Here is a 14,114-nt window from a genome sequence, read left to right on the forward strand (position 1 = left end):
AGAAATATGAAATGGAAAGTTATTAATTCCTTATGAAATGTATTTCTAAGTATGTTAAATGATGTAATCATTCATTACATATATAAGGGATTTTGCGGATATGAATTAAGTTCGAATAGCATCATTGGTATCTCATATATTTGATGTACATAGTGTTTATTGTAATGAAAATTTTAAAGTTTAAAAGCTGTTTCTAATTTTAAAAGCTTTTTAAGTAAAGGCAATCGAAAAATACAAATCATTAGTTGGTATTTCCTTAACTCATTCTAAAGACGGGAACATGCATTCGTGAGTCTAACAACGTGGAAATCTAAATGCAAGTATGATTGAGCAGCTCAGTTTTGAATGTAAACACGCATACCTCTGTTATCACATATCTGCTAAGCTTTAAAAGTGAAATTTTTTTTCAAAGCACTCTAAGCCTTTTATCTTTGCTACACAACATGAAACCAAACTGCTTCATTGATAAATAAAGTTAATGTTTATTGATAGATGCTGAATGACAGGACAGTTGATGCTACTGTTTTGAGCGTTTTTAAAATGTTAAATCGAGGAGGAAACTCCAGCAATGCTCATTAAGCATTCAGAGCCATGTACGGAACTTCAGGTGAAGTGATCCGGAACTGTCCCTTGCATTATCAGATAATGCGAAGTGAACATTCCAGAGTTCTACGCAATGGGTCGACCTACTGGAACATAGCGAGTCGAATATTGTGAGAACATAGCACGCAACTCAATTCAGTTTTCACGCTGTTCTATCCACGAACTTGTATAGTTTAAGTCTATCAGTCTATGAAAGTATACGACAGCTTTTGACATCTGTCTCGTAAAACGTACTGCCTTGTATCTCCTAATACGATGTTTAATTTTCCCGCTTATTGAATCACTGCTAGTAATTAACGCATTGACTTTTCACAAGCTATAGCTTATGAAAAGCACTCTTTCTGCTAGGGTTCGAATTTCTTATAATAAAATTTATTATACATGATGAATTTTTACAGATTTTGTCTCTAACGCACATAAAAATATTTTAAATGCATTTTGTTAACACATTTTGTGCTGCATCTGGTTTCTACGAAAAAAAAAAAAAAAACACGAATATTTGCAGGCAAGAAATGAAAAGGTTAATACAAAAATACAACTGCCACCATTTAATTTTTCATTCCCTTTTTAAATTCATTCATTAGTCTGGAACTTTCAATAACTGATTTGTTAAATTTTAAAAACAAATTCTTATACCCGCTGTGTCGACTTAATACGAAAACCTGCTTTTAGAAAAACCAAACTTCATCGAATACGAATTTCGTTATAATGCAACAGCTATTAGCGAAATGGAACTGGTCCGGTTTCAATGCAGTTTGCAAGAGTTCATTTTTTGTTGAAACTTAATCCAACTGTCTTTCACTTTCAGCAAAGAAGCTCAAATTTCAAGAAGCAATTCGTACGCGATTTCGTCCAAGGACGTCAACTTGGCAGTCGGTGGTTTTCCTCCCTGTTCACAGATTACCTCCGATTAAGAAGAATGCTTTGTTCGTGGACTAACCCACTCTCTTTCTGTCCGCAGGCTAACTCTACAGGGCGGGTGTTAATATAGTTTTCGACTTGTTGTAGATTGAAATTGTTTTTTTGAAGTTTACGTGCGTGGACTTAATGTTGCGTCGAATATTGTAGGTTCTGGGTTTACTAGAAAAGTTTTTGATACCTTATATGTTATTACCTAAAAAAATGTCTGGGCCATTAATGTTTTTTTGCCTTCTCTTTGACAAGCTTTTCTTATTTATTTTTCCATCTTTGAAAACCTATTCATCTCTTTCTAAATTACAAGGGTTTTTCCCTCTATGTTTTGTGTTACGGTATTTAGCAAACAAGCATCTAGGAAAACAATATAAGTAAAAGTTTGTCCCTGAACTTAGCTAAGATCTGATAAATATAATTACAGTTTCATGTCTTTTTTTTGCACACATTCGATCAATAACTTATTTCTTCTAAATAACAGCGCACATTCGTCTATAAAAAGTGTAAAATGATCTGCATCTTTTACAACAATATTTTTTCGAGAATCTCTGCATATATTGTGCAAAAGTTTTCCAATAATTTTAGATATTTTTTTAAGATGCATCTGAATTATAAATTCAAAGGAATGGGTTTCTGTTGTGTTATTTTTTCTTGATGGAATAAATAGGCAGTATATTTCACAGATTCCACGAAAGGGTCCCTGATAAGAATGAAAATTTCGCTAAGCTTTTTAAGGATAACGTTTTGATTTCTTTCTCAGATTACTTTATCTGTTCTGAATAACCAGCTGGTATGCATGTATTGCACCAAATCTATGGTTCAAGTTCAACCAAAATTTTATGACAAGAATTATTTAACGAGAATTTCATTGTAAAATTCAAAATATTAATGATCTTTCAATGAACTAAAGAGCTTATGCAATATTAATGAAAAAGCCGAAATAAAGAAATTTATGCCTTGGAGCAGATCACGTAAACTAGATTAGACTGCGCTCAGGTGACGCTTAATTAACACATGCTTATTTGCAAAAACCACCAACTTAAAGAAACCACATTATCCTTCACAGCAAAAAAAAAAAAAACAAAAAAAAAACGTATTCTAGTATTTAGTTTATAATTTTTTCGGAAGTACAATATATGTACTTTAGGATAAAAATATCAGTAGTTATTCTTGTAATTGGTAACACACATCAAAACATATTTAAGACCGCACACTTCTACCGAATAAATGTTTTTCACAAATGGCAAATAAAATATATAAATAGCTATTATTTAACTAGTACTTTAGAACTTGCTACGGTTTTTACTGTTCTTCTGACACAAATGAACGCCTTTGCAGACATTTTGCTCTGTACTATTCATTCCCATCAGTAAATTTTTTTTGTAGGTACACCAGTACAGATCCTATTTCTTTCCTTTCAATCCTGATAATTCTATTGAGTTTAGATAAATCTTCATTTCCTTGGTCATTGTTGCTTCAAATTCTAAATCTCCATTCTTCCGTATCCCGATTTCTTTGGTGAGACAGTTCCTTCCAGGTTTGCTTTACTTTTTCAGAAGAGCCACAAAGATGTCAAGGCGAGTGGGACTTGGAAGATATCGAGGGCAAGGGTGGGGCTCTACTTCTTTCATTCGAATCGATTAAGGGGAAAACATGCTCGATTCTGTTTCCTATATGCTCACCGACACTTTTCATTGTTTTTTCTTGCAACATCTTACAGAAGTTGTATTTCTAAGCCTACATTCCCATTATGTCATAATAAGGAAGTAGTAGATCGGATGTTGCATTTGTTGTTGTTTCCAACACTTTCTGTTTCTTCTATATTTTGAGAAAGTGTCTTATATAGGCCATGTGTTACTAAAAACAATCAATGCTGTTGTTGCATCGTCATATGAAGATTGATTTTATCATTTCGTAGATTGCGAATTTATTAGCTTGTAATGAAATCCTGAAAGCAGCACTGTGGCAAGTAAATAAGTTTCATAAACTGTTTTCCCGGGGTTTGTTACTGGTAACAATCTTGTTTTTCCTGTAAATAACACTTTTAGTGCTAATAGAATAAGCTACAGTGTCAGAAACATCTGCTGTAAATTTTTCTAAATATTTGAGTTTAATAAAAGGACGTATTGAATGATTAGTCCTGACCAAATGTTTGTGAAAATTTTATAATTTGAAAGATAGTTTGAATATAAAATCACAGGATGGTCTTGCTTACAACTTGGCATGTAATTTTTTTGGGACATCTTTCATTTTGCTATTACTTTTCTCATAGGAAAAATCTCATACCCACATATGTGAAATCAACTTTGTATTTTTCAGAATCTAATAATTTTTTTTCTTTTTTGCATTGTTTAAGTGTGTATGAAAAAAAGGGAAGCTATTGCATATTTTAACAACACATAAAATGTTTATTCGAAAACCTGGTAGCAGGCAGCAGGTGTAATAAGGTGTTATATTTTAAGTTTCTGATACGAAATATTTTGTTATATAATCTATTTTTCTTTTGAAAATAATTAAAAAAAATCAGTGATTTGTTTTAAAATGAACTTGCATGCCTTCCAAGTTTCATAAAACGCTAGTTCTTCCTTTGAACAGAAAGATATTAAGTAGATAACATTAAAAATAAAATATATAATCAGAAGTCAATAACATGAAAGGAAATACCATGTGTACATCTTTTTTCCTGCATATATTTGTAAATAAACTATCGAACTAAAGTTCTGCTTATAAAGAATTTGCTTCCATTAAGGGTTGTTGATTTTCATTTACACAAACTATAAATAGATTTATATTGCAACTTTCTATTAATTACGAAGTTCCATTTGAGAAAGTAAATTTGTTCAAGTTAGCAAATCCGTATTTGAATATCTTGTTCCAATGTTCAAAAAGTCTAATTATTAAAATGCGGTGGTTCAAGTAACATTGTTTCTAAATTTTTAATCTGATTTTTTAATTCATTTTCTTGAGTGTAGCTCATTAAAACCATGTAGCAGCTTTCAATGACATCATTATGCAGACTTGTTTTAAAGTAAAATCTTTCTGGAATTGAAAGTTGCCAACTTTTCATTTTTTTATAGAAAGATAAATTTGCAATTGAAATTTTAATAGTTACCTGCAGTCAATAAAATTTTAGTTTTAATGATATTTTGATCAAAACAGTAAGAAAGATTAGTGATTTTCAATAATTTTATACTATTTCGATTAACTATATACGATTTATTATTATAGAAAATATTACTAATAATATCAAACATTACTTTGAGGATTGTTTTTAAAAATTGTTGCTGAAGAAATAAACAATTTCGAAATGATAATAAACTGTGTATGATTTCTCTTGTTATAGCGTCTGCGGTCACTCCCCAAAAAGCCTTTATTTAGTGTATTAAAAATAACTTTTTTAAAATAGTTTTATGTAATATCAATTAAAAACTAATGATTTTTTTCTACTTGTTTGGAATAGTATAAATTTTTTGATGGTGATATCTTCGATTTCACTTTTGTTGTTCTTATGGTTAGAAATACTTTCTTAATACCTAACAAATGGATTTGAACACTTTTAAACAATGTATATTCTAATTTTTCAAGCATAAACCATGATACAATAGGCATTTTTCTTGTGGGAGCTTTTATTTTAGACATATTTGAAAGATAAATAAAAGAATTGAACTGTCATTCTATCTTGCATGAATTTAAATGATCATTTTTTTAATGTTTGTTCGAATTACAATTGTTAAAATTTTATTAAACTCAAAGCTTGAAAAAAATATCGGAATTGCATTCCTACTTTTAAAACTTAATTTAATTTTATAATTTTATTTACAATACCCTTTCTGAATTTTAAATCTGAACAAATGCTATGAACTATTTTACTTGGATGTTATTTTACGAATGAATACATTATATAATCCTGAAGAGTCCTTTGTTCAGTTAAGATTAAAGAATTTTTTTCTAAAATAGTGTATGAAGGTGTTGATTTTATCTTAAATCCCTGTAATTTATCCATATTACACTTGCATTTTATTGCAAGAATGATTCGAAACTTTTATTGTCAATAACGCCACCATTTAAATTAGTCTTTCTTCCAGCAATAGCTCTTAAGAACAGTAATTGAGGATATATTCCTACGTCTCAAAATCTTATCAGTCTCGATTATTTATTCATCCGAAAACTGCAGTTTGCTTTAACTATATAGATAAGTAATAGTTATTATTTTTCCCTCTTCTTGAAAGGATATGACTACTTTGTGAATTTGCTGATAAATATTGACAACAGCCTTGTGCCGGCTAATGAGTTGGCTTTGCAGTGAATTCCGACTTATTTTTTGTCTAGCACTTCGCTTCGCCTATCATTAGGAAACAAATTTGGAAGGAAACTATGGGGATGCTTTTTATCGCCTCTTTACAGATGGATAAGTCACCAAGCGAATCCTTTATCATCTTCAATCACATCCTGTCTTAAGTAACCCTCCTGCCACACGCACGCGAACCGGAAACAATGGAATGTCTGCTTCCAAAATTTCTTTCTTCACTGTTGTAGTATTTTTCGTGGGAAAACTGTCCAAACTGTTAGGATTTTTCCCACAATGAAAAGATTTGTTAGTTCAATCTTTTTGTGAAAAATCAATCAATAAATAAATGTTGTCTTTTGAAGTTCTGCGGACATAAACAAGCAGGTTTCATTGGGGATCTGGTTTCTGAAAGTGTAGAAAAATAGGGAGAAATTTCCGGTCGGGGAAATAAGATCAGATCGAAAAATAAGTTTGAAATTGGATATTTTCCCCGCAGGTTTTTCTTGTAGACTTTCGTTGATTCGGAAATGAGGTCATTGGATCGTGAAATTCGAAGTATTCAGTTGGAAAGGAGGCCACTCATTGAATAGGTATCACTTCTGCATTGGATAATAATAAATATGTTGCGTGAAACAAGCCTAAGTTAAAATGAATTTTAAACTCGTTAGTAGTTTTTGTTTCACAGTTACATACTTTTATTACTTGGAAAAAGTATTGCCAGACTTATAAAAATTTTCATAGGTGAATAATAGCTAATTTGGCGATTACTTTACATTAACAATGTATTAGCAAATGCATTATCAGAGATGCCAAATCAATTGGTACTTGTGTAGTTTTTATATATTATACTGGCAATGGATGGAATTTTGTTATTCTTTAGAATATATATATTTGTCAAGCATAGTATAGGATTTCGGACATTGTATAGAATGTTAAATACATTTTTGACAAAGTATGAAAAAAATTGGCCTTCGTTGAAAAGTCAGGACGTATGGAATACTCAGTGAAATATACTACCTTATACCAAAAATAATCAAGACTAAAAAAAAAAAAAAAAAAAAGGAATTTTGAATTATTTGTTGCTTAAATACGAACTGCAATATGATTTTAAACTAGGCTTTAACTATTGTGTAACCTACATATAAACTTGGCTGTAAACCATGATAGCTTATTTGACCGAATGTAGAAAGCTACGAGCATCATATAACATATGAATGACATAAATATTTTGACGAATCAGAGTCAACAGAAATAAAACATAACATTAAGCAACTCCTGTATTAATATCAAATAATCGAAACTGAACATCGATTACCAGCATTAAAATTTAATTATTTTCTAATTCAATTCATTTTATATTGAAATATTTCGTCATACCCAGTTAAACGATTAATATTTCAAGTTAATTTTAAGTGTTTTATTATATCCATGACTATTTAACTAAGCGTAATCATACATATCCTAATTTTCTCCAAATAATCGATTTGAATAGTCACCAGTTTTTTTTTTACGGTACATATTGCAAATCTTCTCAATGCTTAAAGCATATGTGAAAAGTCAAAATGAAATTGATATTTCATATATGTTCTTGGAAAGTAAAATGTTCTTAAGTTTATGTATTTAATCAAAAACAACAGTCTAGTAGAGATCATACGAAAATTTGTTTAATTGCGCTGTGAACTAATATTTTTTATAGACACATATTTATTTTCCGAACTCCATTGTTTTAGTCCCTCAAAGCAATTTTAGTTCCTGATCAGTGAAGGGAAAAAGCAACTTCCTGTTTCTTTTGAACTGCGGAAACGTCGAGTTGCCCTTGGGACTGACTGCAGTGCAGTTATTTGTCAGGTCTACTCTGATGGGATTCTCACTGAAATGCTCCTCACGAACCGTAAACAAGTGAGGTTTTGAGTAATATATAAAGCTGTTTTATATTCATCGATAAGTTGTTTTTTTTAATAATGGGCTATCGTCAAATTTACTTTCGTGTATTCTTTGGGATAGTTGCTTAGAGTTCAGGTTTGAAAAAAGGATATATCATTCATATTTAAGAATTTAAAAAGGAAGAGTTCTATAAATTTACTTATTTTTTAATTGTTTTAATTTTGTTGATTGTATATCAAAGATATGGATACTAAATCTGTATAATCGAAACGATTAAACAGGATAAAGATGAATTTGTAGTTATATGTTTGAGAGTGGGAAACGCTATTTTTCTGGTTTTTGTTTATTGTGAGAGGGGTTTATATTATAATTGTCTTATCTAGACTGGTTGTTATTATAAAATAAACTATAAAATTATCGATCATTTCCTTCAATTAAAGTGATAGGATAAATAAAATTCTTTATTTAATTAAATATTACATTTTTCTAGATACCTTGTCTAATCGCACATTAGTGAGTTTTTTAAGCCAGAACGCACAACGTTATTTAAAAATAACCTAATTTTCATCCTATATTTAGTTGCAGGGATTTTTCTTCTCTCCCAAGAATTTGTTCCTTATGTATGTGAATGTACTATTTTGTAAAAATCCAAAAATAAGGATCCCTTAAATCAAGCAACTTAAAATCTTAAATAAATCAAAGCGATTAAATGTTATTGTTAAATCCAAAATATAAATATTCCTAGAGTTAAATTGTAAAATGTTTTAGTTAAATTAAGGCAATTAACATGCACGTTCAAAATTAATTTTGACTGTGCATGTGCAATAAAGTACAATTAATTGCTTTTATTTTAATGTGTTTACCCGTTTTTACTTGTATTATATAAAGATGGAAGTTTATGAGCATTGATTATTGATGAAAAACATTTAATTGGTATATTGGAGGAATAATATAAAAAATGGAAGGACATTTTTCATTTTCATTTTCCCTCCATTCGTCACTCTTTTTGATATTTTTTTACGAGAAAAAAATATCGTATAAGGGACCCCATTTTCGTTTGAAAACTTTTGACTCAATCCCCAAATTGATAAATAAATAAGAAAATTAGGCATAAATCAAAGTTGAATAAAAAAAATCAAAATAAAATAACTTCCGATTACCCATTCTTGAAGAATCGATACAACAAAAAAAGCTCTTTGAAGCCCTAAAAATCTTTGAAACAAATCCAGTTTTAAAAATCCTTGGTATTTATAACATAAGCAGTATTAACTTTCATCTCATGACGCACTACAAAGTATCTACCATATCCACTGTGCTAACAGATGTACCATAAAACGATATTGAATGCAGAAAGATAATGCGTTCGTACAGGTATGTTTATGCTCTGATGCGCACGCAGAAATTCAATACTCATCACGTGTAAATTCTTTCATAAAATTACTGCAGCGTGCATAATTATTCTATACAAGCAAGTTTAAAACAGGGTATACTGTTATAATAATTGGCTCTACACATTATTTAAAAAAAAATGAAGTAGTAGGGAGTAAACAGTGATATATAATATACATAATCACTAAGCAGGAGTTTTTATCCCTTTGCTAATGTAGAAACACCTGTTAAAAAGAACATAGTTGTTCCTGGAAACGTGAACATTTCGCCCGCTGCAATGAAGAATTTAAAAAATCTCTACCACCATATTTTTCCTTTCTGAATGAATAAAGAGTATTTAAATTTATATTTCTGCTATTCATTTTCTTTTAAAGATATCTTCTTCACTAAAATAGTTCAGTATTTAAACTTTCAAGACATTTTCATAAAAAAATCACCAAACTAATGTGTAATATTAGTTTGGAGATTTAAAGGGAAATATTTCTTTATACCGCCAATAATTGATATAAAATTGTATTTCAGACAGTAATGTTTACGGTATGGTGCAGTTTAGCGAATCAGAAAATGTGTAATATTAGTTGATTTGAATTTAATGATTTTTGAATTAAATATTTATTTGCTGTTTTTGATACATCTTTTATAATGAATGAGCATTAAAAAAGGCTTCGATTGCCATAATTCATGCTTTGCTATTGATATAGATTTCTTCTTATAACCGAGGAAGTTCATTTAGTTTTAAGATGAGTGTTTTGTATTTAGCTGAGTTTTCAAATTAGTTTTAAGCTTGTATATTACCTAATATAATGTATGGAATTTTTTTAATAATTTGAAGACATTCGATTTTATTGGCTGAAACGTAATATTCAGCTTAAATTTAATTGCAGTGATGTAAATGCCATTTATACAGTTCATCTTTGAAATTGTTGAATTCCTATTATAACTATTACACTCAATTAAATTTAGTGACGATAATAAAATTAAAAAGGTCGTTAGTCGAAAACTTCACAATTCATAGATACATTCAATGCAATTCAAAATGTCTAGGTGATACTAAAGCCTTTAATAGAATAATCTTCTTATTCCATATACCAATTTATAAAATGTGCACTTATGATGAAATTTAATTCTCGTCGAGAGAATTAATCGGGAAGCGAGTAAAATGTTGCATTCTAAGCGCTTTGAAATAATAAATGTATTATTAGAAGCATAAATCGTGTCCGGAATAATGACACCAAGTCTTATTTGCTTTATTATTATTTTAATGATGTATTATTATTATATAATGACACTATATTAAGTCAGTATCTAGTATTCCGTTTCTGATAGGAAAATGAAGCATGTATTTCGTCTTAAATGCATGTTTTACTGTGTATAGTGTGTTAATAGGAAATGCTGATGTTAGTCTGTTATCATTCGCTGCCTCTGGTTTGACTTAAAACTTAATAGTTCCCATCTCGCCTAAAGCCTCTTTTTCATTGCTGTTGTTGACAAGTTTTATTCTCTCGATTTAACTGAATGAAATGCCTAAAGCAGATATTAAACTATTACAGTGATAGAAAGTGAAATATGTAAATTATATTCCCATGGACTATATATGCTATACCACCTGAACTCGTGCCATCTAACTTTCAGCGTTTTGAGGCAATGAGGTCAAACTTATGGTTGTTATTGAAATTGGAGGTTCTCATATCAGGTGAGGAATCCGTTAGCGCTTTTTACCCTATTACCTAAAGAATCCACCCTCGTTTTGCGCCTCTGTTTCACAGCGCGTCATCCAAGCGGACTTTTGAGGCCTCTGAATCACCGCCCTTATAGTATTTTTAGCATGGGAATGGTAAGGCTGTAACATGCCAGGGATGTTTGGATTGCTTACCCTGTGCTGTCTGTCTGTCTCGGGATCTTGGCTGCCTACATCATTCGAAGGAATGTCACCGTAGAGCAGGAAGTCGTACTTGGAGTTTGACAATCAGGGCAATGCTGAGTGTTAATTTTTATTTCCAGTTTCGTTTCATGAAATATTTTTGGTTGTAATTAAGAAAAAAAAAATTGATAATTTTTCCCTTACAAGGTAGAGATTTAGAGATATCTGATAAATTATTAGAACATTTTTTTGCTTTATTCATTGTTGTGAAATGGATTATAGGAATCATGATATTGTTTCCTACACATGCATAATTCTGAAAGAATTAATAAACTATTGTTTGGAAATCTAATGATATAAATTTCATTTCTATGGAAATATCTTTATTCCATCTATAAGCGATTTGAATTACGTTGTGAATTTATAAGTTGCGAGAACATGCTTGAGGCACCCTTTATTGTCCGATATTCATTAACAACTGGGAGATGTTACTAGTTTCATCATGGGTACCATTTCATTGTGAGCGGCAGTGTAAATAGTATCACTTTAGAAAATAACTAACTTGACGCCAGTCAAGTATATTAATGAGAATACTTGAAGATCTTCGAGTAACCGTTATTTCAGTGATACAAAAACATCTTTGCAAGAAATGAACTTCTATTTTTAAAAAGAAATCTTCAATATTTTTTTAATATTTTCTATAGATTACTTCTTTATTTATCAAAGGATTTTGAATTTTCTATAGAAATAAAATATTGTCTCTACTTTTTTTCTATGCTTTGGAAGACAATACGCGCATCTGGGATTGTCGTCGGGATAGAATTTTTTTACCATGCTGTGGAGAACTTCTTGCGTTGTACTTTTCTTAAGATTGGCTATTCTTTGTTTTCTTTATTGTGTCCTGCACCACCTCCGGAGTTGAAGCAGGTGTGAATGTCAATTTCAACAAAACCTGGCAGAATTTACAAAATTCATCCTCTTTCAGTATTTCACTAAACATATGCGAATAATACCATTCAAACAGCCCATTGACGGAAAGGTTAGGAACATGCAATCGTGCTGTTTCTTTATTTGCTTACTAACACGTTTCTTATTAACACGTTTTTTATTAAGACATTTCTTATTAACACGTTTCTTACTAAAACGTGTCTTACTAACACGTTTTTTAGAATATCTAAAGAGCAACTCAAGCATTCTTTTTTACTAAAAAGAATGCTTTTTTTGAAAAAGACTTCTATTTTGGGTCTCAAAAGGTGTCATTGGGTCCGATGCAACGTGTTATCTCATTGTGACTTTAAATAAATAACAAAAACAAGCATAAGGGATTGAGGAGTACAGGATTCATTTATCTTTCTTTGAATTCAGTTGCACTGGACTGTTACCAGATGTTCACTGGGATGCTCCAATAGTCTTTCAAAGACATTTGGTATCTCTCTCTTTTTTTCCTTCGTTCGCTTGATGTTTCAGTTTTTCATCTGGAAACTTTCGCTTTGACAAGTGAACTGTACTCTATTCTAATGGAATGACAGTGATTTTTGTATCTCGATTTACTTTGAATAGCTGCCTTTTTTTCTTCCGATACAACGACATCATTTATTCATTTATCTTTTTAGTATCTCCTCATATTATCAAGCATCGAATTCACGTAAATTTTTACGAGTGAAAGTAGTTTTCCTTACTTAAATAGCCAGAGTCAGAAACTACTGTTATTCATTGGTGTAAGAAATTATTTGGCAATCTCCCACTAATAACTTAATCAATAACTTATTTTATATCTTAAGAATTTTCCGAAAGTCTTATTTAATTATTTTTCTTATTAGTTGAATTAATATTTAATTTTACTATTTCAGAAAATACCTGTCCTCATGTTAGAAATGATCTTTTTAAAGAATCTAAAGTTTTGCTTTTTCACTATTAATTTATGTAAATTAAGAAAATATATTCCATTGCAGCATTCGACGATAAAAACAAATTTCAATATAAAAGATTTTTTTTAAAAAATCTGTAGTATTAATTCTGGAAAGTTTTGTAAAATGCCTAATAATATAGTCACTCTTATTTTAAACTAAAATTATTATGGTTGTATTAAAATTGAAAAAATGAAACGCCCTTGCTTATTAATGGCATCTGCCCTCTATGTACTTATAAAAGAATTTATTTCAACTTTTGATTATCTTTTGAGAACTTTTCATAAAGTTTTTTTTAAAGGTCATATGACCATTGAAAGTAATTCGGCTGTTTTCCTATCTTTCTCAATAAATTGATTTCTATACAGTTTTATTTCAATTAAGTAAAAAAGCAACGATACGATGCATTTTATTATATTTTTATGAATATAATTGAATATAACTATTTGAAATAGTTAAAATGCAAATTTAAAAAAAAATGCTATAAAAATTCAAGCAGTCAAAGTTATAATAACAAATAAATGTATGTTTATTATTTTATACAACGAAAAGAATTTGAAACCTAAGAATCATTTTTTAGCTAATCATTTTATGTTTATTTCACTTACAAAAGCCGTTTGCTATTCTCCGTTATTAGAAATATGAAGCAATTCTGTAACCATGATATCACTGTAGAAGCAAAGTGCCAATCAGAATTGTCATCAGAAGGGTCATCAGAATTGTCGATGAAATTCGACTTGTCATCGAGTCGAAAATGCGAAAGGCGACACATTTCGATATCAAAACAAACTAGGGCCTTGCAATCAAAAATGTGGAAATATAGAGAAAGGGTCTCAAGGAAGATCACCGTAGGCTTTAAAGAGTAGGCATCTAAATAACACCTCGAAAACGGATTATCAAAAAAAGATGAATGAGAAGTCAAAGTTTTTGTCAAGTTGGAACTAAGTAGTTCGATTTAGGGCAATTGCCTGTTCTGGTTGTATCAAACAAATAGTGAAGATCCACACATACGCTAAATACGCACGAAAGAGCAGTTGAACAATACCCAAGACAAACGTGATTCGTAAAGGATTCAAAAAGACTTTCTTAGTATTCAGTTTTTCTTGAGGAACAGAATCTTGATATCATTGTTCCTAATGGCTTTTCTTGTTCAGTCTCTTTGAAATGTATTCATTCTAATCTATGAAGCGGGATGTCGGGATGTACTGTTTAAGATTTTGTTGTTAATTCCGTTATTCGGCTCCAGATATAATCGACAATAACAGTTACT

The 14,114-nt window shown here is 30.2% G+C and overlaps 1 protein-coding gene across 2 annotated transcripts in view; it reads left to right on the top strand.

Moving 5' to 3' along the window:
- LOC129960616 (AF4/FMR2 family member 1-like) overlaps window positions 1-14,114 on the top strand; it is a 206,747-nt gene that overhangs the window by 15,354 nt on the left and 177,279 nt on the right. The window lies entirely within an intron of this gene.

Source organism: Argiope bruennichi, chromosome X2, assembly GCF_947563725.1.
Source record: "Argiope bruennichi chromosome X2, qqArgBrue1.1, whole genome shotgun sequence".
Taxonomy (NCBI): Eukaryota; Metazoa; Arthropoda; class Arachnida; order Araneae; family Araneidae; genus Argiope; species Argiope bruennichi.